At 41.0% G+C, this 27,990-nt stretch overlaps 1 protein-coding gene and 1 non-coding gene across 2 annotated transcripts in view; one reads left to right on the forward strand and one right to left on the reverse strand.

Annotated features, from left to right (window-relative positions):
- NUDT3 (nudix hydrolase 3) overlaps nt 1-27,990 on the forward strand; it is a 120,649-nt gene that overhangs the window by 16,181 nt on the left and 76,478 nt on the right. The window lies entirely within an intron of this gene.
- On the reverse strand, nt 6,092-6,164 carry TRNAW-CCA (transfer RNA tryptophan (anticodon CCA)). Its single transcript has one exon. It is a non-coding gene; the product is annotated as a tRNA-Trp (tRNA).

Consider the following 27,990-nt stretch of genomic DNA (forward strand, 5'->3'; position numbering starts at 1 on the left):
TCAAGTACATTGAGCCATGCCATCTGGCCTCTGAGGCTGCTGATGAGAAATCTGCTCATGACCTTCCTGGGAAATCTTCTCTCAGTTTCATAGACTTTCATAATGTACCTTATCGTGTCTTATGCAACAGAACATTTTGTATAGTATCATGAAGTCAGTTAAGTTGTAACATTATTTTGAGACCAGAATTTAAGGAAAAGGAATTGAATATTTCAAGTGTAGACATTATGAGGTCTTTAAAATTATTACACATTTTCAAACTAGAAATAAAAAGGCCACTGAAGTATCCTACAGATTTTAATTTATAACAAAGTGAATACCAATATCTAATAACACACGTAAAGAAAAATTTCTTTGGGATCCTTTTTCCTAAGTGTAAAGGGACCTTGAACTCAAAAAGTGAGAAAACCACTGTGGCTTATCCCCAGCTGTGATGTGTCCATTTCTTGCTCTGACCTCAGAGTGCACCACTGTGATGTACTTCACAAAGCCCTATAAAAGAGACAGCTGGGCCCAGGTTTTTGGTCATTAGAGCCCAGGAAGCTGCTTTTGGTGACCTGACGGCCTTGGACCTACAGTTAGCTTGTTTTTTCCTTGTTTCTGCCATTTTGTTGATTTTTTTTTCTCTTTTCTCTACTCTTTTTTATTTTTCTCATTTTTCTGTCTACAGTTAGCATAGTCAGTATTGTTGGTATAGTTAGCATAGTTGGTATAGTTAATACTTTATTAGCATAGTTAGTGCAGTTAGTACTAGTTAGCGCTGTTGGTACAGTTAGCATAGTTAGCGTTGTTAGTAGAGATAGCATACTTAGCACTGTTAGTACAGTTAACATTGTTAGTTAGCATAGTTAGCATTGCTAGGTAGTGCTGTCAGTCAGTGTAGTTAGCAGATCACCATGATGCAGGGCCTCACAGCCAACTCTGCTGACAAGGAGGTTCATATTGATGACTTCGAGATCCTCCGCACCATTGGTGAAGGCATCTTCGGTAAAGTGAAGTTGGCCCGGCACATTCTGACCAGGACACAGGTGGCTGTCAAGGTCATTAAGAAAAGGCGTCAGAACTTCTCAAGTGTCCAGGCACTTTTCCGGGAAGTGTGCAGTGTGAAGGCTCTGAATCACCCCAATATTGTAAAACTGCTAGGGGTGATTGACACGGAGGAAACAGTTTTTCTGGTGATGGAGTACCTCAGTGGGGGGGACATGTACCGCTATTTGAAGATCCATGGCCGTATGACAGAGGCGGAGGCCCGAGGCCCGTTCCAGCAGCTGGTCTCCGCCCTGCAGCACTGCCACCAGAGGGGCATCGTGCACCGGGACCTGAAGCCACTGAACCTCCTCTTTCATTCCAACATGAATGTCAGACTTACAGACTTTGGCCTCAGCAACAAGTGTGATGACACTGGCCAACTGGACACGATCTGTGGCACACCCCCTTATGCTGCCCCGGAACTCCTCCTGGGGCAGAGCTACAGCGGCCCTGCAGTGGACGTGTGGAGCCTGGGAGTAGTGCTCTACACCATGGTAACTGGGTCCCGGCGCTTTGTGGGAAAAGACTTCCAGGAGCTGCGGAAGCAAATCCTACAAGGGCAATACCTCATCCCACCTTATCTGTCTTTGGAGATAAGGGATCTATTACAAAAACTGATTGCCCTCAACCCCAGTGACAGAGGCACCTTACCTGACCTCATGAGGCATCCATGGGTGCACATGGGCCAGAAGGAGCCACTCCAGCCACCCTGTGAAGAGGACCTGGAGGTGACAATGGTGAGGACTCCGGGCTTGACTTGCGACCAGATCCAGGACACTGGAACAGGCAGTGTTAGCTCCAAGAAACCCAAGGTGGGGGTCTCCATCATAACAGTGAAGCCCTTCTCTTCCGGGGACCTCAGTGGCAGTGAACTTGAGCCTTCTCCAAGCCCTGTGGTGTCCTCCCTGCAAACCAGGTGGCTCTACCAGGGAGAAAATGTGCAGCTGCAGGAAGACCAGCAGGCAGGGCAGAAGACCAGTGATCTGCCTGTCCCCCACCCAGCCTGGAGTCGAGGACTGCCACCCCCAGCCCAGCCCCCCAGTGTGGCACTGGGACATCCACCACCAGCAGCAGCAGGATTGGAGCCCCAGAGGGAACCAGCTGCCCCCTGGGTGTGTCCAACACTGGAAGGTCCTCCCACACTGGGCAGCCTGAGAGTGTGTCCTCATCCACTCTCTCTGGCCACAGCCAGAAAAAGCAAGGGGTGGCTGGGAGAATCTGGAACTTTATTTTAAAACATCTTTGTTGCAAGCTGCACAGCAAGAGGCGTCATAATAAAGTGAGCCCATGTGAACCCCATGGAAGACCGAGGCAGGAAGGTCAGGCCGCCACGCTCCCTGGGGCCCGGTCCAGTGGAAGATGAGTGTGTTCTCTGCACGGCCTTCAGAAGCATCGTATCCAAGACCCTGGCCAGCTCAGAGGATGGTCCGGAGCAGCCCGGGTGACCGAAAGCGAGGCCACCGTGGCTGCAAGTCTGCCCCTCAACCCCCACCTGGGTGAAACTTCAGAGACTGGACTGTCACTCCTGGGGCACGTCTCCCCTCCCCTACTCTTCTGTCTTCCGTGTTGGTGGGGGAGGGGGATAGTTCTTGTTCCAAGAACTCCTTGGTTCTTCCAATTCTAGTTAATAAACTTGATGCTCCAGAAAGATGTATCACACTCTGCTTTGCATCGTCCCTGCACAGAATTGGGGCTGTGCATTTTCCAGTTAGACAAGTGTGTAGCCATGTAGTGCTTGGAGTTAATCAGAACAACTGGTTCCCTGGTTCAGTAAGCCCTTGAACACACGGGTGACTGGAGCAGGGTCTTCTTCCCAGAGTCCTCTCTCTGGGGGCACATGCTTTCAGAGGCATCATCTGCACAGTTCCATTGGCTCTCGTGCGCTTACAGGTCACTTGCCGACTGCGGAATCCTCACCGCTAGACACAGAGCACTCTGACCACGTGCCCGTGAACCACCTCGAGGGGCAGTCCCAGATGTTACAGGGCTGGAACCCAGCCAGCGGCTTCTGGAGGTGCTCACAGAAGGCCTCACTCACTTCCTGCCCGTTGGCCATTACACACTGGGGTCTCTGAACTCGGGCTCCCAAGTGGCCGCAAGTGGCAGAACAAAGTGTCCAGCTGCCAAGCTCCCAGAAAGTCTCCAGCAAGTGGAGGATAGATGTTGCCATCGCCTTTCCAAGAGCATTGGTGGCTGTACAGACGTAGGTTCCTTCACTTTCAAGGGAAACATTCTGCAACAACAGGGCTCCATTGAAAAGCAAGGAAATATTGTCGCTCAGAGATCCTCCTTTCTTCAACCAAGTTACATTAGGTTGAGGGACACCTTTTACAGGACATTGGATGGTCACGTTTGCTCGCTGGGGTGCTTCCACGATGCCTCCAATCACGACGGAGAGATGGCTGTGCTCCGGTCTGGTGATATTTCTTCCAGTAGACAAGATAACAGGTGCCTCTGCATACAGCACGGAAGAACTTTCCACATCCAAACTGAGATGATTAGTGACAGAACATCCATATATTCCTTGTTCTTTCTTTGTAGGTTTCTGTATCTGTATTTCCCCCATTCCACCCACAATGACTCTTTATAGGTTGGGACAGTATCCAACTTCCCTTTTTTAACTTGTCTCTCCAGAGGCCGAGCTGTTGCCACACGCTGCACTTCACAAGAATTAAGATGCCGTTTGTAGGCAGTACCAAGATCAATCTCCCCCTGCTTTGGTTTATATTCTTCTGGTGCATGGCGAGGCTGTTTGACTATTTCATAAGGACGAGAATCCGACCCGCAGGTACAAATCTGACACAGACACCAGGTCCTCATGCTCCTGGCTCGCGGGGTCGGCTCCACAGCTCCTCCGCACCCGCAGCTTTTGCAACTCCACCGCGCCGGCCTCTGCAACCACCGGGGCGCAGCTAACGGAGGCCCCTCCTACCCTTGATGCTTATGGTTTCTCTTTTTAGAGTTGACCTATAGAATATTTGAGAATGTGTGAATTTTTAATATTTTAAACCTTATGGGTGTCAAGGTCCAGATAAAAAATGAATTTTAAAAATGCAAGCTTATGTAAACTGTAGGATGCTTCTTTTTTATTTTTATTTTTATTTTTTTTCAATATTTTATTTATTTATTTATTTATTTGTGGCTGTGTTGGGTCTTCGTTTCTGTGTGAGGGCTTTCTCCAGTTGCGGCAAGTGGGGGCCATCCTTCATCGCGGTGCGCGGGCCTCTCACTATCGCGGCCTTCTCTTGTTGCGGAGCACAGGCTCCAGACGCGCAGGCTCAGTAGTTGTGGCTCACAGGCCCAGTCGCTCCGCGGCATGTGGGATCTTCCCAGACCAGGGCTCGAACCCGTGTCCCCTGCATTGGCAGGCAGATTCTCAACCACTGCGCCACCAGGGAAGCCCCTTCTTTTTTATTTTTTAATAAATTTATTTATTTATGGCTGCGTTCCGTCTTTGTTGCTGCACACGGGCTTTTCTCTAGCTGCAGTGAGCTGGGGCTACTCTTTGTTGCGGTGTGCGGGCTTCTCATTGCTGTGGCTTCTCTTGTTGTGGAACACGGGCTCTAGGGCGCGTGGGCTTCAGTAGTTATGGCACGTGGGCTCAGTAGTTGTGGGTCGTGGGCTCTAGAGTGCAGGCTCAGTAGTTGTGGAGCACGGGCTCAGTTGCTCCACAGCATGTGGGATCTTCCCAGACCAGGGTTCGAACCCGTGTCCCCTGCATTGGCAGATGGATTCTTAACCACTGCGCCACCAGGGGAGCCCTGTAGGATGCTTCTTAAAATGCACATCGTAACCAAGTTCTATCTTGGTTAACAAGAATTTATTGAGTCCTTACTTTATACAAAGCACTATTCTAGGTGCAGTGATGATTTTTAAAACTGTGGACATGTTCCCTAGTCTCCAGGAAGATGCTTTTCTAAACTGATGAATTAAATTTCCTTTAGCCATTTCAGTACAGTTGAACACGTGGCTACTGTGGGTCTTGTGTGGGGTCAGATAGAAAAATTGAAAAGGCAAGACTTAACAGTACTTGGAGCAAATAGAAAAAAATGTAGGGAATTCCCTGGTGGTCCAGTGGTTAGGACTTGGCGCTTTCACTGCTGGGACCCAGGTTCAATCCCTGGTTGGGGAACTAAGATCCCACAAGCTGCGAGGTGCCTCCAAAAAAAAAAAGAGCTGTGTTTTGGAGGTACATCAGGTTGGAGGCAAAATACTGAAAGAGTCAATCTTGGGCTTTGAGAAATGGATGGAATTTAGATAGATAGGAAGGAAGGGAAAGGGTATGTTAGGAGAAGGGGGCTCACTATGATTGGGGTTGGGAATGAGCTTGTTGCGCGCTCGAGACTGAGACTGAGCGCCTGAGACTGGGGTGGGGCTAGTGGTGTGGCAGGGTGAAGGGGGAGGTTTATGGTGTAGAACCTTGATTTCAGAGGATGAGGAATTTGGTTTGATCCCACAGTGGGGAACCATAATTGTCCTTCAAAGGGTTGTTGTGGAAAGGCTTGAGATTGGAATGTAGGATAAACGCTGGGCTTTTCACCAGAAGGAACCGTTGGGAGAATGCTACTCTGTGCTAGAATTGAGAGCCATGGCAGCAGGGGAATGAAGTGAAGGACTGAAGTAAGAGGAGTTGCAATCAAAGGAATGGACAGATTTAGTGAAGGATGGTATGTTAAAGATGAAGGGGGTTTTGTTTTTTTTTGTTTTGTTTTGTTTTTATTATTATTTTTTAAATTTTTATTTATTTATTTATTTATTTATTTTTGGCTGTGTTGGGTCTTCGTTTCTGTGCGAGGGCTTTCTCTAGTTGAGGCGAGCGGGGGCCACTCTTCATCGCTGTGCGCGGACCTCTCACTATCGCGGCCTCTCTTGTAGCGGAGCACAAGCTCCAGACGCGCAGGCTCAGTAGTTGTGGCTCACAGGCCCAGTTGCTCCGTGGCATGTGGGATCTTCCCAGACCAGGGCTCGAACCCGTGTCCCCTGCATTGGCAGGCAGATTCTCAACCACTGCGCCACCAGGGAAGCCCTGCACTGGGTCTTAGTTGTTGCACGCAGGACCTAGTTCCCTGACCAGGGATTGAACCTGGGCCCCCTGCATTGGGAGCATGGAGTCTTAACCACTGGACCACCAGGGAAGTCCCCAGGTATATGATTTACAAGTATTTTCTCCCATTGAATAGATCACCTGTTCATTTTGTTGATGATTTCTTTTGCTGTGCAGAAGCTTTGTAGTTTGATATAGTCCCATTTGTTTATTTTTGCATTTGTTGCCTTTGCTTTTGGTATCGAATCTAAAAAATCATCACTAAGATCGATGCCAAGGAGCTACCCCCTATGTTTTCTTCTAGGAGTTTTATGGTTCCAGATCTTATGTTCAAATCTTTAATCCATTTTGAGTTGATTTTTGTGTATGGGGTAAGATGGTAGCCCAGTTTTATTCTTTTGCATGTGGCTGTCCAGTTTTCTCAACACCGTTTATTGAAGAGACTATCCTTTCCCCATTGTCTATTCTTGGCTTCTTTGTCATTAATTGGCCATAAATGCAGGGGTTTATTTCTGTACTTTGTATTCTTTCCTGTTGATCTGTGTCTGTTTTGATGCTAGCACCATATTCTTTTGATTAGTATAGCTTTGTAATATAGTTTGAAATTGGAAGCATGATGCCTCCAGCTTTGTTCTTCTTTCTCAATATTGCTTTGGCTATTTGGAGTCTTTTGTGGTTTCATACACATTTTAGGATTGTTGTTTTCTATTGCTGCGAAAAGTGCCATTGGAATTTTAATAGGCATTGCATTGAATCTGTAGATTGCTTTGGGTAATATGGACATTTTAACAGTATTCTTCTAATCCCTGAGCATGGAATAACTGTCCATGTATTTGGGTCTTCTGTTTCTTTCTTTTTTTTTTTTTTTTTTTTGGCTGTGTTGGTTCTTCATTGCTGCACTCAGGCTTTCTCTAGTTGTGGTGAGTGGGAGCTAGTCTTTGTTGCGGTGCACAGGCTTCTCATTGCAGTGGCTTCTCTTGTAGCGGAGCACGGGTTCTAGGCGTGTGGGCTTCAGTAGTTTTGGCACACAGACTCAGTAGTTGTGGCTCACGGGCTCTAGAGCGCAGGCTCAGTAGTTGTGCATGGGCTTAGTTGCTCCGTGGCATGTGAGATCTTCCCGGACTAGGGCTCGAACCCATATTCCCTGCATCGGCAGGTGGATTCTTAACCACTGTGCCACCAGAGAAGCCCTTCTTCAGTTTCTTACAGTTTTCATCTCCTTAGTTAAATTATTCCTAGGTATTCTTTTTGATGCAATCATAAATGGGATTTTTTTTCTTAATTTCTCTTTCTGATAGTTCATTGTTAGTGTATAGAAATGCAACTGATTTTTATTTATTGATTTTGTACCCTACAACTTTACTAAATTTGTTTAACTTTGGTGGATGGAGTGTTCTGTAAGGTCACGTCATCTGCAAATACTGACAGCTTTTCTTCTTCCTTTCCGACTTGGATGCTTTTTATTTGTTTTTCTTGCCTAATTGCTCTGGCTAGGATTTCCAGTACTATGTTGAAAATAAGTGGTGAGAGTAGGCACCCTTGTCTTGTTTCTGATCTTAAAAGAAAAGCTTTCAGTTTTTTGGCCTTCAGTATGATGTTATCTGTGAGTTTGTCATATATGGCCTTTATTATGTTGAGGTATGTTCCCTCTGTACCCACTTCGTTGAGCATTTTTATCATAAATGATGTTGAATTTTGTCAGAAGCTTTTTCTGCATCTATTGAGATGATTATATAAATTTTTACCTTCATTTTGTTAATGTGGTGTATCACATTCATTGATATGCAGACGTTGAGCTATCCTTGCATCCTTGGAATAAATCCCGCTTAATCACTGTGTATAAAATATTATTTTTTAAAAAACTTTGAGGGACTTCCCTGGTGGTCCAGTGGTTGAGACTCTGCCTTCCAGTGTAGGGGGTGCAGGTTCGATCCCTGGTTAGGGAGCTAAGATCCCACATGCCTCGGGGCCAAAAAAACAAAAAACATAAAACAGTAGCAATATTGTAACCAATTCAATAAAGACTTTTAAAATGGTCCACATCAAAAAATCTAAAATAAATAGATAGCAGTAATTGCTGTTTAAAAAAAAAACAAAACAAACTTTGAATGGGTTTTCCCTGGTTGCACAGTGGTTAAGAATCCACCTGCCAACGCAGGGGACACGGGTTCCAGCCCTGGTCTGGGAAGATCCCACATGCTGTGGAGCAACTAAGCCCTTGTGCCACAACTACTGAGCCTGAGCTCTAGAGCCCGCGAGCCACGGCTACTGAAGCCTGTGCGCCTAGAGCCCATGCTCGCAACAAGAGAAGCCACAGCAATGAGAAGCCCTCGCACCACAATGAAGAGTAACCCCCACTCGCTGCAGCTAGAGAAACCCTGCGTGCAGCAACAAAGACCCAACACAGCCATAAACAAGCAAACAAACAAACAAACAACCAAAACAAAAAAAGCTTTGAAATGATTAATCTCAGAATGGTACCTCAATAATAATATTAGAAAATGTCATTGCATAAGACACAATAAGGTAAATAATTAACATCATCAAGCCATCATATTTTTGTTTCTTATTTCAGTTTCATCCAGTTTTCTTGGCATAGACTCCTCTTTTCATGAATCAGACAACTCCCTGCTATGGTCAGTTTCATCTTTTTCATCATCTTTAGACATGGATGGTACAGCTGTGGTTTGAGAAATCATGTCTTCTAACCTTCCTTTTTTAAGGAAACAATTCATTTTTAAATCTAAAAAAGTTATTATAGACACGTTTTCTTTTATTTGGGAATAAAATGTTGTTACAGGCATAAAATGTTAAAATAGCAGTTTTAGATAAAATTTTAAAATTTAGAAAAGTTAAAAAATTTAAAAACATTATTGCAAAATAAAACAACAAAATGTACTGCTTGTGTTTTTGTGTAGGCATAAGCAAAGCTTCAGAATTTGAAGTTAACAATATGTATGTTAGACAATATTCAATTTATAGGAATAGCATGTGTCAGTGATGGTAGCTGGTAAGAGTGCAGAACTGAGATGAAACTGAGTTAATCTCTGAAAAACATATTTGTACCCTAAACCTGTTATCTTAGAAAATTCCAGATAACACAAGACTATACAAGCACACATTCCATTAGTTGTCAGAGTGATGGCATCATTGCCTATCATGTAGCCTCTGGAAAACTCCACTGTATACACCTGAGAGAATAAGAGTGGAAAAGACAGATAACATCTTAGTATTAATATGAAAATAGTACTGGCCCCTCAGAGGCCTGTGGCCCTTCAGGAGTCTTTGGGAACTGCTGCACTAAGTGACTGTAACTGCAGCCGGATGTGAAACTCTGATGGGAGGAAGGGCATTGTTATTAGTCAAGTGCTTTTTTGCCCGGTACTGTGTTAGGAGCTTTACAAGATATAATCTCATTTAATCAAAGTCTTTGTAAGGACTTTGGCAGTGAGATATGAGGATGTGGATCTGGAGTGAGATGGGGAGTCGTTGGAGGGTTTTGAGCAGAAGAAGGATATGATCTGAGTTTAAAAGGGGTTTCCCTTCTTTCTGTGTTGAGAATAGCCTATGTCGGCAAAGGGGCAATGATGGGAGCAGGGAGACCAGTTAGGGAGCTGCTACTTTATTCAAAGTAAGAGCTAAGGATTGCTTAGATCAGGATGCTGGCAGAGGCGGTGATATGAGGTCACAATTGGATTATATTTGAAGGTGAGATTTTGTTAATTGGTTGAGTGTGAAATGTGCGTTGGGTCAAGGATGGCCCTAAGGTTTTTGACCAGAGTAACTGGAAGGGTGGAGCTGCCATTTCCTGAGATGGAGAAGACTACTGAAGGAGCAGGTTTGGGATGGGGAGAAGGTCAGCTATACATAGAAATTGGTGTTCAGGGGAGAAGTATGGGTTAGAGATATAAATTTGGAAGTTGTCAGCCTATCAGTGGTATTTTAAGTCACAAGCCTGGACAAGATCACAAAGAGAGTGTAGGTATAGAAGAGAAGACAGCTTGAGGACCAAGTCCCTCAGCACTGCATGATTTAGAGGCAAGGAGTTAAGGAAAGATTAGCACGCAAGGAGCAACAAAACCAGAAGAGTATGTGTCCTGGAAGCCAAGGAAAGATTGATTCAACACAGTGAATGTCACTATGACAAGGCTACTGATGCGTCAAGTGGGATGAAGATTGAGAGTTGACCATTGGAGGTCATTAATTGGTGACCTTGATAAGGGAATGAAATTCTGTTTGTGGTGGGTTCAGGAGAGAGTGGGTAAAGGAGAATATACATCGGTTATTATAGACAGTTTTATTGAATCATTTTGCTATAAAGAGGAGAAGTAGATAGACGGGGGATGTCGAGTTGAGAGGGTTTTATTTTTTCTTAAGGGAGAAATTAAAGCATGTTTTATGATGATGGAAATGATTTGATCTGGGAGAGAGGTAAAATGTTATGATGCAGAAGAGAGGGGGGAGAATTGTTGGAGCAATGTCCTTAAGTAGGGCAGAGAGAAGATCTAATGCACAGATGGAGGGGTTAGTTTTCACCTGGAGCACAGATAGTGCCTCTGTAGTACCAGAAGGAGAGGTAGGGTATGTGGGCATGGATGCAGGTAGGTAGGTGAATGTAGAGATGGAAACATGTGGGTGTTCTATATTCTCAGCAAAACAAAAAACAAGAGATTGAGGGTGGGGCAATTAAGGGTAATACCTAACATCAAATACAGCCGTGAAAATGGCAAAGAAGCTGCAAAAGGACAGTCTGAGGTAATATAGCAACAAATTAGCCTACTTGTGAGTTTCACATCTGGTTATCTCAAGTGAATTCTAGGATTAACCATTACAGAGCTTCCCATTTTGGTTCAAGATTCTCACTAAATGAGGTATACTTAAATTTCTTTTTTTTTTTAAATTTATTTAATTTATTTTATTTTTGGCTGTGTTGGGTCTTCATTGCGGTGCGCAGGCTTCTCATTGCAGTGGCTTCTCTTGTTGCGGAGCACAGGCTCTAGACGCACAGGCTTCAGTAGTTGTGGCTCGTGGGCTCAGTAGTTGTGGCTCGCGGGCTCTAGAGTGCAGGCTCAGTAGTTGTGGTGCACGGGGCTTAGTTGCTCCGCAGCATGTGGGATCTTCCCGGACCAGGGCTTGAACCCATGTCCCCTGCATTGGCAGGTGGATTCTTAACCACTGTGCCACCTGGGAAGCCCTTAAATTTCTTTAAGTTTATTTAAATTTATAACATCTTATCCTCCATGTCAAAGAATATTTTTAAGTGTACTGCCTGATTAGGATGTGATGTTTTATATGTGCTCCAATGATTAGCTTTCACAGTCAGGTTTTACCCTAGAATTATCCTTGTTTTAATGGTCATATTATAACTTACAGTTTTTTTATAGGTAATGTATAAAAGTGTTAGAAAAATTTATTAACAGGAAATCAAAAGGGTAAAAACAGTTGATTACATCAGGTCTGTTTTATATGCTAGTAACACTAATGAAAACAGCAACCATCAGTTATATAAAATGTGTTTATTAACTTTTAAAAAAATATTTAAATATTTATTTATTTATTTGGCTGCTCTGGGTCTTAGTTGCGGCATGCGGGATCTTCGTTGCTGCGTGTGAGATCTTCGTTGGCAGCACGCGGGATCTTTAGTTGCAGGATGCAGGATCTCGTTCCCTGACCAGGGATCGAACCCAGGCTCCCAGTGCATGGACTCTTAATCACTGGACCACCAGGGAAGTCCCTAAATGTGTTTATTAACTTTGATATAAAACGCAGATCTGTAAAACCAGTGGCCAAATGATTTCTTTTTTTTTTTTTTGGCCATGCCCCGCAGCTTGCGGGATCTCAGTTCCTGACCAGGGATTGAAGCCGGGACACGGCAGTGAAAGCGCCGAATACTAACCACTAGACCACCGGGAACTCCCCCCAAATGATTCCTAATGAAGGAAGAAATGCAAATAGATTCATAACTCACATTTTTGTCAAGTCATCCATTCCTAGAACTGTTTAAGGACTTCGCCTAATCAATGATTTTTTTATGCATTTGAAAGTATGTTGCTTAATATTTACTCTTTTGAATGAAATCCAAATTTATCTTCATTATTAAAGTGTATAATCAAAGTCAAAGCCTTTAAACAGTTAACTTTAGGAGAAGCAGCAAAATAAAACAAACAAAAACCAGTGCTGCCTCTTCCATGCTTTTGCAGTTCTTTCTTTGCTCTTGATCCTTAGCATGTCATACATATATCATCACGGTTTTTTTGTGTTTACAAATGATGTTGTAGACTGGTGTTATTTCATATGTAAGTTTGAAAAGGCAATACATAGGTGATTACTCCTTTTCTCTTATTTGGAGAGAATTTTACTGTCTGCCTGAGACCAGGATTTATGGATCTCGTCTTGGTTGGTGTCACCTCTTAAAGGTAGCACAGTGACCATGCTAGGAAAGAGCTGCCTATCCCTGCTGAAGTGATCAGGCTGATCAGCTTACTGTTGCAGTTGTTTCCCTGCCTGCCCCAGCTGTTACATTGTTGTAGGTTGAGTTCTAGTGTCCTTAACCTGTTTCTTTTGCATTCTGGATTGATGATCTAGGAGCTTCTTGATAATGATAATTGTCTTGGTTGTGCTCAGGAAGATCACAGCCCTTTCTGCAGAACTGGCACTGTATTTTGGACTGAATAATTCTGAAGCTGGCTGGGGTTAAAGCTCAGACTTTACAGAAAGAGAAAAACAAATATTGTATATTAACGCATATATGTGGAATCAGAAAAAATTGGTATAGATGATCTTATTTACAAAGCAGAAATAGAGACACAGATGTAGAGAACAAACATATGGATACAAAGGGGGTAAGGGGAGGGTGGGATGAATTGGGAGATTGGGATTGACATATATACACTATTGATACTAGGTATAAAATAGATAATTAATGAGAACTACTGTATAGCACAGGGAAGTCTACTCAGTGCTCTGTAGTGACCTAAATGAGAGGGAAATCCAAAAAAGAGGGGATATAGGGACTTCCCTGGTGGTGCAGTGGTTAAGAATCCACCTGCCAATGCAGGGGTCATGGGTTCGAGCCCTGGTCCAGGAAGATCCCACATGCTGCGGAGCAACTAAGCCCATGCGCCACAACTACTGACCCTGCGCGCTAGAGCCCGTGAGCCACAACTACTGAAGCCCGCATGCCTAGAGCCCGTGCTCTGCAACAAGAGAAGCCACCACAATGAGAAGCCCGCTCACCACAACAAAGAGTAGCCCCTGCTCACCGCAACTAGAGAAAGCCTGCATGCAGCAACAAAGACCCAACGCAGCCAAAAATAAATAAAATAAATTAATTTAAAAAAACAAGAGGGGATATATGTATACGTATAGCTGATTCACTTTGCTGTACAGTATAAACTAACACAATATTGTAAAGCAACTATACTGCAATAAAAATTAAAAACAAAAAAGCTCAGACTTTACCAGAAGAATCATGTGTACAGGCAAAGCTTTTCCCTGGTTCCCTGGGAGTTCAGAACTGGAAGCTGTCATCTCATTCCACCCATAGGCATTATGCTGACAGATGAAAAAGTAGAAGACTGATTAAAAAAAAAAAAAAAGTCTATACACATTTTAAGATATTGGCAGGCAAATTGTATTGATAGAATGAATTTGACACCAAGTTCTCTACCAAAGAAAAGTTAGCTCTGTGGAGTGATAGACATGAACAACCTTCTCAAGGGCTCTGATACTTGAGGCTGGTGTAGACACACTGAATGGCTTACTTAAACATTTGGTCAGTGCCACCATGCATACAATTAATTGGCAGTACAGGATACCTAAGTCTTCTAGTAACTACCAGAGGAAGAGCCACAGAAGAGGGATTACTTAATAAATGGTCTGGTATATGTAAGCAGGTTGCTCAACATCCAGTAAACACCAGAATGGGACTAATTATAGCAGGGGGAGTTAGTTAAATACAAGGGCAAACATCTGACACCAGTGACAATCAGCAAATAAACACTGTAATAGGCTATTAAGTCTTTCCTTAAAGATGGGCTCCATCTGTCTAAAATTGAAATGCAGCCTTTCCTGCAGGTAGAGAATGATCTAGTTTTCAGAAGGTCTCCCCTCTAGCCCTGGTTTTATAATTAGCAAATGATAAGGCAGTCTTAAGAACTCTCCTTTCTAGATAAAAAGATAATTTCTGTTAAACCTTTTTTATTTACTGAACTTGACAAAAAAGTTTTTAAAAATGCATAATGGTCTTTCAGTACCCTTATTCAGCTTTTGAGTAGATAGTCTTATTTTTATAATTTTAGTAATTATTTATTTAGCGGTGCCGTGCAGCATGCAGGATCTTAGTTCCCCGACCAGGGATTGAACCCATGCCCCCTGTAGTGGAAGTGTGGAGTCTTAACCACTGGACCACCAGGGATGTCCTAGTAATTACTTATGAAGAATGGTTGCCCCAAGGAAATTCCTTAAGAGGAATTCTAAAATTTGCTTACTTTCCTGCTCTGGTGTTAGAGGCCAATTTTGTGTTCAAAAATATGATTTAAAAGTATAATGGGACCTCTTTTTTCTTTTTTAAAGAACCTTCTTAATTCAGACTTATCTACCAGTAATAATGTGAGTTAGCAGTTTGAACAACATATTGTGGAGCTTTCTTTTTTTTTTTTTTTTAATTTTATTTATTTATTTATTTATGGCTGTGTTGGATCTTCGTTTCTGTGCAAGGGCTTTCTCTAGTTGCTGCGAGCAGGGGCCACTCTTCATCGCCGTGTGCGGGCCTGTGACTATCGCAGCCTCTCTTGTTGCGGAGCACAGGCTCCAGACGCGCAGGCTCAGTAGTTGTGGCTCACGGGCCTAGTTGCTCCGCGGCATGTGGGATCTTCCCAGACCAGGGCTCGAACCCGTGTCTCCTGCACTGGCAGGCAGATTCTCAACCACTGTGCCACCAGGGAAGCCCTTGTGGAGCTTTCTTGATTCACAGATACATATTTACATAGCATTAGAGTGTTCCCTGTCAGCGGGTGGGGGGGCGGGGGGCGGGGTCCTCCCCGTTTAGCCTTACCTGACAAGAGTAATTTGTAGTTAACACGGATTATTTCCATATGAACAAGTACTTGAGGGTGTTCACATTTTTTTTTTTTTTGACTCTGCTGTTGATTTACTTAACAGGTCATAGATAGAATAAAAGTTAAATTTTTACTTGGCTCCTCAATTATAAATTTGGATTAATGATGTCTGAATTAATTCATGAAGCCTGTGCCAGATGCTTCATGTGCTTTTTTGTCTAGGAGATATTTTGATAAAATTAGTCTCCTTGCTGGCCATTTATTTCTTAGGGTCTTAATGGCCCTGTAGTTCTAAGAAATATTGAATTAATGTTCAGGATGTCACTCTCTAGTTACATGAATTGTTACACTGAATGTTAACATGATAAAATAAAACCATTTAAATCAGATTTAGTTTCTAGCTTCTGTTTTATGCCTGTCTCCTAGAAGTTTTGATAAAATGAAAAGATAAGCCCTTTTAATGTCAATTTACCCCATGATACAAAGTAAATGGCCCTGTGATGATGCCTGGAATATATTGCAGAAGGAGTGTCAGTGGTAATCACAAGGGAAGCAAAATGGAGCGAAGTCCTGGGGCCTCTGCTGAAGCATCCATAATGGATATCTGCTTGCCAGCCATCTGGAGCAGGAACTGAAAGGAAGTTCCTGGGGTCTGTCAGGGAATTTATCCCCAAGTGTCTTCTAGTCCTTTGATGTTGATTTGGGTGAGGGAGGAGGAGAAGCAACTATGAAGAAGAGTGAGACAAGACCAGGGTGTGGATTTGTGTGGTTATTTTTGGTTGGTAATCATGATACTTCCATCACAGGAATGTTGAGTACTCCAATATCTCAAAGGAAAGACTCTCCAAAGGGAATAAATAAGAACGATTTCTCTGTAGCAACTTGAGGGAAACTGAGACCAAAATAACAAATAATTTTTTATAAACTTAGAATGTGTTTTGTTATAAAAATTTGAAAGTGATTCCCTTGGTAGTCTTAGATAGTAATCATTCAACAACCACTTTTAAAGTGCTGGCTCTCTGCCAGGTCCTGTGCTAAATGCTTAGTATTCACTGATAAGCAAAAATACGGACTCCGCTCTTATGAACTTTACAGTTAACCACATTCAGAAATATTTGCTCACAAACTGAGGTGACATTGTCTAGGAAAAAGGAACATCAGTTAATGAGCACCATTTGACAGAAGACCTTGATATGCACATAGTGGGCAGGGGTGTCTCAGGGAGGCTGCCCTGATCTCTGAGTAAGAGTTAATGAAGGTGTTCCAGATAGAGGGAACAGCATGTGCAAACACTCTGTAGTAAGAAGGAGCGTAGAGCAGTTGAAGAATGAAATTAGGCCAGTGCTGCAGAGGTGCAGAGTACAAGCATGAAGTGAGGTAGGTGGGGCCAGACCATGGAATCCTTGTCAGCCATGGTCTTTCTTTGTTTTTTTGGTTGTTCATTATTTTTAAACTTTTTATTGTGGAAAATTTCAGACATACACAGAAGAGAGACACTCAGCGTACTTATCGTCTAGCTTTCATCAGTACTTGGTCAGTCTTGTTTCATCTCTATTTTCACCCATCTGATTATAGTTGTGATTTTAAAAGTAATGGAAGGCATTTGAAGGGTTTTAATAAGAGTAGGGGTAGGTGGGAAGCTTGACTTGATTTTTGTTTTGAAAGATAATTTGGACTGCAGAGAGTGAGTAGACTGGAGTGGGGAGAGTACATATATTAGGAGACGAGTTAGGCAGTCACTATAGTAGTTCTGTCCAGGTAAATGCCTTGAATCAGGTTAGTGGCAGAGGAGCTGAGAGAAGTGGACAGATTTCAGAGATGTAGAGAGGAAGAAGATCCCAGACTTGGTAACAGGTCGGATATGAGAGGTGAAGGAGAGGGAGAAGTTGGCTCTGGTGACTTCTAGGTTTCTGACTTGAATCTAGGATGGCTGAAGGATCCTGAACTTGAAGGACGGTTGGTGATATCACAGTGTGAAGACCAAGCACAGGAGGAAGGAAGGCAGCCAGTTTCACTATCTTACCAACTCCTTAAACTTCAAATTCTGTGCCTTTCTCCAGGTTACATGACAGCATGGTTTCTCACACTGAGGCCAAAGAACTAAGCTGAATTGGAACTGGGCTCTCTGAACCCTTTTCAGAGCAAAGGATATGGGCATGTTTGGGTTCAAAGAACATCCCAAAGATGTCTTGTAGAATGGGGCCAGGAAGGCAGCAAAGCAAAGTCTGTCCTAATGGACAGGTGCAAGTAGTCAGAAACATTTTCTTTGGACTTTGAGTAACACTTGCCATGTTCTTTGAGGAATCACCAATTCTTTAAAATAAACCAGAAAAAAATGTAACACTTTCTAAATATTGTTTCAGGGTCTTATTCAACCATTTCCTTTCTTTTTTAATCTTTCAGGTAATAGACTTATAATAAACGGCCTGTAGGAAATCTTGGCTTTGTCTCCAAGATTATGAGTATTACGTGTCTTAGCAGAGGCGCTTGTGTTAGTCGTTTTAGGGAGAAGTCAGGATTAGTCTCCTGTCTCTGGAGTCTCTACCAGCTAGCTGCTTGTGCTGCTTACGGTTCCTGAGAAGACCCTCTTGGCCCCTGCCCAGCTCATGGCCAGCTGTAATCGTCTGTAGAAATTTTTTAAAAATCTCTTCACCATCCTGGGGTGACATGTGATAAACAAATGATTTTAAGTAAAAGATGAATCACTTTAGATCAATTTATTGGTTTTTCTCAGACAGGTCTTCCCTGGCTCTCTTTAACATAGCTCTCCAAGTCACACACTGTCACATCATGCTATTTCATCATCTTCCTAGCACCTATCACTGTCTAATATTACCATATTTCTCCTTTACATGACTCCCTCCCTTAACACTGAGTCCACGAGAGCAGCAGTCTCCTCTGTCTTGCTTACCAGTGTAGCCCAGTGCCTAGACAAGACGCATACACATTCCCAAGAGATAGTTTTTGAATGAATCAGTGAATGTCAATATATATTTCTACCTTTCTCATTCACATAGTTTAAAATAATCACATAAGAGAAGTGATTTGTCAACAGGTAAATTGTTTGGTACTTAATGCATATTAAAACGCACAGTGAGATGTAGCTTTGCATTATGGTTTACAAAATAGACAAAAGTTGCTAACATGATGTTTGGAATTTTTACCATTAAATTAAACTACTAGTTTATTTCATTATTTTAGAATAATTTTATTTCTAACTGATGAGAAACGAGAGATTTCAGGATGCTTTTTGCAAGTACAGTATCTTTCAGTATATAACATTGAAGGTGTGAGTAACCTTTAATTCCCACTAGTAAAAAGTCAAGATGGAGATATTACTCATCATTATATTTTTTCTTTTGCTATTAGCTTTTGAAGTATGGGGACATATTCATGTCACATATAGATTTTGATCCGTTGAATGCAACTTACAGATCTGGTAGAAATAATTTTGAAAGAAATTTGCATAAATATATTTATGTTCCTTGTAAACTTACATTTTTATACTAGTGTTCCTTCTCTATCCTGTATTCAACTATAATAGATTCAATGATCTGTTATAGGTTGTGACATGATAATCATTTGTGTTGATAGGATCTCAAAGGATGGGTAGGATTTGCATATTGCTTTTTTTGTTGTTTAGATTTAGACGCTGTCATCAATTTCAAAATTGTTGTTAGTAAAAATACATATTTAAAAATATAAGTTTTTTGAAAAGCTTCTACAGAAGGGAAACAACAGGTTAAACTCTTGTTGGAAATATTGAAAATGATGCAGGAGTCTTTTCAGTGCTAGAGAACAAAAGGCTTGAGCTTCTATGTGAGAGCAAAACCTTAGTTCATTTAAATTTAGTTATACTTGCAGTGACTGACAATAAGGACAACTTAAGAGCTATTACAATTTCCTATGCCATTCTTGTTTTCTGACTTTTTACAGTCATCTAAACATGTTTCTTGATGTCCAACAGAGGTAGATAAAAACAGTCTTTGTAATATAGTAATTTGACAGCAGTAGAAAATACCAGCAGAGAAATTTGTGACCTGAAACAAAGTGTGGTCAAGTTTAGTCTTACTTGAGAACTTAACTCAATCTGGTTAGTTAGCAAATGGATTCCTTGTGTAGCTTCCCAAGGATGAAGCTAGGAACAGATACTGGGAGACAGCCAGGAGTCTCTGCCACATTTCTCTTCTTCCTGCTTTTCCTAGGCTGCCACACCATCACCCTCACCCACAAATCAAGCATGGAGTGTAGAGGAAGTTTCTTTTGACTGGAGGCAGGGGTGCAGGGTGAGTAAAGGTGAATGGTGGGAGTGACAGTTGTAACTGTCAAGATGGGTTACAAGGTTCCATCCAGCGCAGCGGCAGAATCAATGCTGGGCTTTGACTACATGACTTTTTCCTTTGTGAGGATGACTGTGGAGCAGGAATCATTTTTCTGGCATTTCAAGAGACTGATAGCTAGACTAATTTTGAACTGGACATGTGAAAGTTATAAATGTGCAATTACTAAAAATATGTGCTGATCAGAACTCTCACCTAGTCATGTTTAATACATCTATTTTGGGCCCACTTCCCACTGCCAAGACTCCCTAATCTCCCACAACTGCTGAGTTTGCTACCTACCCTTAAATGACAAGCCTGCTTCCCTCCCTCCTTTTAATGGGCTAGGATAAAAATTCAGTTATTTATCAATGCTGCGGGTGAATGAGGAGTTAAGTCTGCCCTTTGTGTTTTTATTTCCCTTTGCTTATTTGTCACTTTTGCTAATATATTTTGCATAGCTACCTTCCTCTAGTGGAAGTGACTAAATGCCAGTACTTGTTAACTTGCAAAGGGACCCAAGTAACCCCTTATCCTTCTGGAGGTGAGTGTGTGGATCTGGAGGACTCCCAGGCTCTGCTGGCTTGGAACCGAATGAACCTTGGCATGCCTGCTAGTGTATAATACAGCCTCACAGATCATCAACCAGTTATAAACATCTGTTGGGTTTTGGTTACCCAGAAAAGTGGAGAGGAAGATGATATTCTTGCTAGCTTTGAGTGTTGTGATTGTTACTGTATATGCTGAGCATGTTTTGCAAATTTAAACCACTTGCTGTAGAACTGAAGCCGCAACAAGTGTTATTTGCCCTTTATTCAGCTGCAGGCTCCCAGGACTCTCACGAGTGTTAGCTAGTGGATAGTGCTACAGCCGTCAAATGGAGTCGGGTGTGGAGGAAAGAACATGTTTTTTTGTGTTTTTTTTAATTTTTAATTTTTTTTCATTGGAGTAAAATTGCTTTACAATGTTGTGTTAGTTTCTACTGTACAATGAAGTGAATCAGCTATATGTATGCCTATATCCCCTCCCTCTTGGACCTCCCCCCACCCCCCCACCCCCGCCGCCATCTAGGTCATCACATAGCACTGAGCTGAGCTCCCTGTGCTATACAGCAGGTTCCCACTAGCTATCTGTTTTACACATGGCAGTGTATTTATGTCAAACCTAATCTCCCAATTCGGCCCCCCCCCCCCTTCCCCCGCTGTGTCCACATGTCCGTTCTCTACGTCTGCGTCTCTATTCCTGCCCTACAAATAGGTTCATCTGTACCATTTTTCTAGATTCCACATATATGAGTTAATATACGATATTTGTTTTTCTCTTTCTGGCTTACTTCACTCTGTATGACAGACTCTAGGTCCATCCACATCTCTACAAATGACCCAATTTCGTTCCTTCTTATGGCTGAGTAATTTTCCATTGTATATATGTACCACATCTTCTTTATCCATTCATCTATCGTTGGACATTTAAGTTGTTTCCATGTCCTGACTATTGTAAATAGTGCTGCAATGAACACTGGGGTACATGTATCCTTTTGAATTATGGTTTTCTCAGGGTATATGCCCAGTAGTGGCATATACTATGGTCATATGGTAGTTCTATTTTTAGTTTATTAAGGAACCTCCATACTGTTCTCCGTAGTGGCTGTATCAATTTACATTCCCACCAGTAGTGCAGGAGGGTTCCCTTTTCTCCACACCCTCTCCAGCATTTATTGTTTGTAGATTTTCTGATGAAGCCCGTTCTAACTGGTTGTGAGGTGATACCTCATTGTAGTTTTGATTTGCATTTCTCTAATAATTAGTGATGTTGAGCATCTTTTCAAGTGCCTCTTGGCCATCTGTATATCTTCTTTGGTGAAATGTCTATTTAGTTCTTCCGCCCATTTTTTAATTGAGTTGTTTGTTTTTTTGATGTTGAGCTCCATGAGCTGTTTGTATATTTTGGAGATTAATCCTTTGTCAGTTGTTTCATTTGCAAATATTTTCTCCCATTCTGAGGGTTGTCTTTTCGTCCTGTTTATGGTTTCCTTTGCTGTGCAAAAGCTTTTAAGTTTCATTAGGTCCCATTTGTTTATTTTTGTTTTTATTTTCATTACTCTAGGAGATGGGTCAAAAAAGGTCTTGCTGTAGTTTGTGTCAAAGAGTGTTTTTCCTATGTTTTCCTCTAAGAGTTTTATAGTATCTGGTCTTACATTTAGGTCTTTAATCCATCTGGAGTTTATTTTTGTGTATGGTGTTAGGTAGTGTTCTGATTTCATTCTTTTACATGTGGATATCCAGTTTTCCCAGCACCACTTATTGAAGAGGCTTCCTTTTCTCCATTGTATGTTCTTGCCTCCTTTGTCAAGGATAAGGTGACCGTATGTTCGTGGGTTTATCTCTGGGCTTTCTATCCTGTTACATTGACTTGTATTTCTGTTTTTGTGCCAGTACCATACTGTCTTGATTACTGTAGAGTCATGTCTGTACTTCAGGTCTGAGTTACCCTCTTGAAACCACAGTTTCTTCAAGTGTAAAATAGAAATATGTCCACTAACATCATCTCATTCCTAGGGTCATTGTGAGAATTAAGTTAGATTATATTTACATGCATAGCACTTGGGACATTCTAAATTGCTATAAAAATATTAGTTAAACTGTTACTAATAATCCTAAGAGTTCAGATTGAGCCTTTACTGGTCCTTTAAAGGAATCCAGCAATAGCTTTTTAAAATATATTCAATACCTTTAAAAAATATTTTAATACTTTTTTTTTTTTTATGGCCACACCGCGCAGCATGCGGGATCTTGGTTCCCCGACCAGGGATCACACTCGTGCCCCCTGCAGTGGAAGCACAGAGTCTTAACCACTGGACTGCCAGGGAAGTCCCTAATACTTTTTTTTTTAATAGACTTTATTTTTTAGAGCAGTTTTAGGTTCACAGCAAAACTGAGTGGAAAGTACAGAGTACTTATATATGTCCTCTGCCCCCACGCACTTTTAACCTTCCCCACTATCAACATCACCCACCAGAGTGATGCATGTGTTACGATCAGTGATTCCATATTGATATATCATTATCACCCAAAGTTCATAGTTTACGTTAGGATTCACTTTTGGTGTTGTATGTACATTCTGTGGATTTTGACAAATGTGTAATGACATGTATCTGTCATTAGAGTATCATACAGAATAGTTTCACTGCCCTAAAAATCCTCCATGCTCTGCCTATTCAACTGTCCCTTCCCACAGTCCCTGGCAGCCACTGATTTTTTTTTAACGTCTCCATAGTTTTGCCTTTTCCAAAATGTCATAGTTGGAATCATACAGTATGTAGCTTTTTCAGATTGGCTTCTTTCCTTTAGTAGTATGCATTTAAGGTTCCTCCATATCTTTTCATGGCTTAATAGCTCATTTCTTTTTAGCACTGAATAATATTCCATTTTCTGGATATACCACAGCTTATTTATCGATTAACCTGCTGAAGGACACCTGGTTGCTTCCAAGTTTTGGTAATCATGAATAAAGCTGCTATAAATGTTTGTGTACAGGTTTTTGTGTGGACACAAGTTTTCAACCCCTTTGGGTAAACACAAAGGAGCATGATTGCTGAATCCTTTGGTAAGAGTATGTTTAGTTTTGTAAGAAACCACCGAACTGTCTTCCAAAGTGGCTGTACAATTTACATTCCCACCAGCAGTGAATGAGAATTCCTGTTGCTCTGCATTCTTACCAGCCTTTGGTGTTTTCGTGTTCTGGATTTTGGCCATTCTAATAGGTGTGTAATGGTATCTCCTTTTTTTTTTTTTTTAATTTGCAATTCCCTAATGCCAAATGAGGTTGAGCGTCTTTTCATATGCTTATTTGCCATCTGTATATCTTCTTTGGTGAGGTGACTGTTCAGGTCTTTTACCTATTTTTTAATTAGGTTGGTCATTTTCTTATTGTGAGTTTTAGGAGTTCTTTGTATATTTTGGGTAAGTTCTTTATTGGATATGTCTTTTGCAAATGTTATCTCCCAGTCTGTGCCTTGTCTTCTCATTCTCTTGATATCTGGTACATTTTTACTTTCTGGGAGAAAGAGTCTAGTTAGTTGAGGTTTTTCTTGTGGTGAGGGGGGGTGGAATAAGAGTTTACTATTTCCCATTCTTACTGGTCAGGCATTCTGCCTTCCTTCAGAAGTTAAGTAATTATTAGGACATTCTTAAAACTAATTTTACCACCTCACACTCACTTTAAAAAAATGGAAAATAACAAGTCTTAGGATGTGGAGAAATTGGATACCTGTATGTTGTTGATGGGAATGTAAAATGGTTCAGTCGCTATGGAAACAGTTTGGTGGTCTTGAAAGTTAAACAGAATTATGTTTGATCCTGCAATTCCACTCCTAGATATATATGGAAAACAACTGAAAACAGGTACTCAAATATTTGTACACAATGTTCAACACTATTCATGATAGCTAAAGGTAGAAACAACCAAATGTCCATCAATACATGAATAGATAAAACAATTGTAATATATGCATAAAATGGACTGTTATTAGTCATAAAAAGGAATGAAGTACTGATACATGCTACATTGTGGATGAACCTCAGAAACATGCTGAGTAAATGAAGCCAGACCTTTTGATCACATGTTGTATGATTCCATTTATATGAACTATGCAAAATAGGCAAATCCATAGGCGCAGAAAACAGATTGATGGTTACCAGAGGCTGGAGGTCTGGGGTCTGGAATGAGGAGTAACTGTTTAATGGTTATGAGGTTTTATTTTGGGGTGACAAGAGTGTTTTGCAGCTAGAGGTGGTGGTTTCACAGCATTGTAAATATACTAAATTCCACCTAATTGTTCACTTTAAATGGTTAATTTTGTTATGTGTACTTCACCTCAATTTTTTTAAAAAGCTATTTTTTTAAAAGCAGTTTTTTTTAAGACTGTAGTAACTTTTAAAAAGTATTCTCTTAAAAATTTTCCTTTTAGAGTGGTCTGTTTTAAATAGCAACTTATAATTCATTATAATTTCATGGGTAAAAAGGCTTTGTTTTCTGCATACTTCATTGGGTGGGTGTTGTGAGGCCATTTCATTCTCCAAATGCTTTGAACTATAATCGAGAGACGAATTTAGCATCAAATTGTTAGTTTTAGAGGCACTGCAAAAATATGGCCAAATTAATTGTTCAGGAATGATGCTTTTCCAGAGTAGGGTAGAGTAATGATTGACTTGGCCTTCTGATGGTTGAAAAAAAGAATGTCAAGGTTAATTTATAATTCTGATTTTCTTTACTTTAAGAAAAAGATTTGAGAGAGCTTGCATTAAAAATATATGAAACAGGGACTTCCCTGGCAGTCCAGCGGTTAAGACTCCACGCTTTCACAGCAGAGGGCATGGGTTTGATCCCTGGTTGGGGAACTAAGATCCCTCATGCCATGTGGTGTGGCCAAAAAATAAAAAAATAATAAATAAAAAAAATATGAAGCAGATCAGCTAAAAATTAAGAAAGATCTGTGGAAGAGATGTTCCAAGAATGGGCAGTTGTCCGCTAAATCTAGCTCTCCCATGGGTTAGCTAAAAAGAAAGAGGAAAAGATGATAGGAGTAATGGCTTTTTAATGTCTGATAAAAGAACACATATAAGTTAATATAGAAATAGACTTTTCCTGACATTACATTTTAAGATGCATTTATAGAGCAAATTATCATATGTAGGGAATTTGAACATATAATGACAATGCCTTAAATGTGGTTTGTACCACAATGAGGTATCACCTCACACCAGTCAGAATGGCCATCATCAAAAAATCTACAAACAATAAATGCTGGAGAGGGTGTGGAGGAAAGGGAACCCTCCTGCACTGTTGGTGGGAATGTAAATTGATACAGCGCTATGGAGAACAGTATGGAGGTTCCTTAAAATCTAAAACTAAAATTACCATATGACCCAGCAATCCCACTACTGGGCATATACCCTGAGAAAACCGTAATTCAAAAAGAATCATGTACCACAATGTTCATTGCAGCACTATTTACAATAGCCAGGACATGGAAGCAACCCAAATGTCTATCAACAGATGAATGGATAAAGAAGATGTGGTACCTATATACAATGGAATATTACTCGGCCATAAAATGGAATGAAATTGAGTTATTTGTAGTGAGGTGGTTGGACCCAGAGTCTGTCATACAGAGTGAAGTAAGTCAGGAAGAGAAAAACAAATACCATATGCTAACGCATATATGTGGAATTATAAAAAGCGGTACTGATGAACCTAGTAGCAAGGCAGGAATAAAGACACAGATGTAGAGAATGGACTTGAGGGCACGGGGGTGGGGGGCGGGGTGGAGAGGAAGCTGGGATGAAGTGAGAGCGAGCACTGACATATATACACTACCAAATGTAAAATGGATGGCTAGTTGGAAGCTGCTGCATAGCACAGGGAGATCAGTTCGGTGTTTTGTGACAACCTAGAGGGATGGGATAGGGAGGGTGGGAGGGAGGGGATATGGGGATATATGTATACATATAGCTGATTCACTTTGTTATACAGCAGAAACTAACACAACATTGTAAAGCATTTATACTCCAATAAAGATGTGAAAAAAAAATGTGGTTTGTAGAAGATCCAGAATTGTTCTTCATTTGGTCATTTATAATGTTTAATGAGCTCTTAAGTTAAATTTACTTTTGAATAGGCAGTACATTTACATGGTTCAAAATTTAAAAGGCACAAGTGGGATACAGTGAAAATTCTCCCTTCCATGCTTATTCCCCTAGTTACCCAGTTTCTTTCCCCATAAGACAACCTGTGTTATCAGTTTCTTGTGACTCTTACAGTAGTTGTTAATTATATAAGATTTATTTATACTCATTTTCTATGGATTTGGAGTAATTAAAACATCTTGGGTCTATAATAAACCCCCTCTTTCTACATTTACTTCTGTTTATTCTGAGTCTTAGAGCATTGGATTGTCTTCAAGTAAAGAACTCTTAGCCAAGAATTCTCAATCTTAATGCAGTTGCTACCTAGTTTTCTTCTGTGATTTCTAGTGATACTCCCCCATCTTCCTTTTTATGTTGTTGTTTTTATTTTATTTACTTATTTTTTTTAATAGATCTTTATTGGAGTATAATTGCTTCACAATACTGTGTTAGTTTCTGTTGTACAACAAAGTGAATCGGCCATGTGCATACATATATCCCCATATCCCCTCCCTTTTGAGCCTCCCCCATCTTCCTAAATAGAGTAAATAAAAGTGTAATTTGTAGTAAAATGAAAGTTTGACAGTTAAATTTAGTTCAGTTAGGAACATAAAAATTTGTGAAATATAGTACTTGAAATTACATAAAACTGTTTTCCTTTTAAAAATTATCTTTCTATCTTAACTCTTGTATAGTTAAATGTTTGTTTTGTTCCTGGTGCACCATGTATATCTGGCCCATTTTTTTTTCTTATTTTTTGTAAGAACGATAAGCTGGAGTTCACACACATGTGGTCAGAATTGCAAAAGAACAGTTGTTTATGACCTGCCTGCCCCTGCTTATTGCTCTTCTGGCCCCACCATAAGGCCTGCCTTTCCTGTACATCTGGTCGTGTCTATCTATATCTGGTCAATATAGTTTAGCTGGGCAAACTATAGCCATGAAATAAACCGTCATGGTTTAGACTACATTGGTGTAAAGTAAAAATTTCTTTTTTGCTTTTAAAAAGAATTTCTCTTAGTCCTGTGATTGTGCTTATGTATGGAATTAAGATTATTTTAATAGTAACCTGTAAAAATTTGTTATGACTTCTTTTAAATAATAAGCAATAGGATAGAGTTATATCAGTAACAAAAAACAGTAAACTTAAGAAATGGGCAAGATCTGTGCAAAGGAAACTTTAAAAATGTTATTGAGAGGACTTGAACAAATGGAAAAAATACCATATTCTTAAGTAGGAAGGTTCAACATCATAAGATGTAAATTCTTGCTAAGTTAATTTCTACATTAACTTGATCTTTGTAGAAATTACAAGTAGTTTTCTTTAAACCACTCCAGCAATTTCTAAAGTTCAAATGGATAAGCAAACATAGAGGAATAGCCAGTAAAATTCTGAAAAAGAAGAGTGAAGGTTGGGAGTGGTGATGTCTAATTCATTTAAACCGTATAGCAAAGTTATTTATTTTTTTTAAAGGGATTTTTGATTTTGATTTTTTATTTATTTTTTTGGCTGTGTTGGGTTTTCATTGCTGTGCACAGGCTTTCTCTAGTTGCGGTGATCAGGGGCTACTCTTCGTTGTGGTGCCCAGGCTTCTCATTGCAGTGGCTTCTCTTGTTGCAGAGCATGGGCTCTAGGTGCGCGGGCTTCAGTAGTTGTGACGTGTGGGCTCAGTAGTTGCAGCATGCGGACTCTCCAGTGCACGGGCTTCAGTAGTTGTGGCACACAGGCTCAGTAGTTGTGGCTTGTGGGCTCTAGAGCGCAGGCTCAGTAGTTGTGGCACATGGGCTTAGTTGCTCCGTGGCATGTGAGATCTTCCTGGACCAGGGGTTGAACCCATGTCCCCTGCATTGGC

Source organism: Balaenoptera ricei, chromosome 11 (genome assembly GCF_028023285.1).
Source record: "Balaenoptera ricei isolate mBalRic1 chromosome 11, mBalRic1.hap2, whole genome shotgun sequence".
NCBI lineage: Eukaryota > Metazoa > Chordata > Mammalia > Artiodactyla > Balaenopteridae > Balaenoptera > Balaenoptera ricei.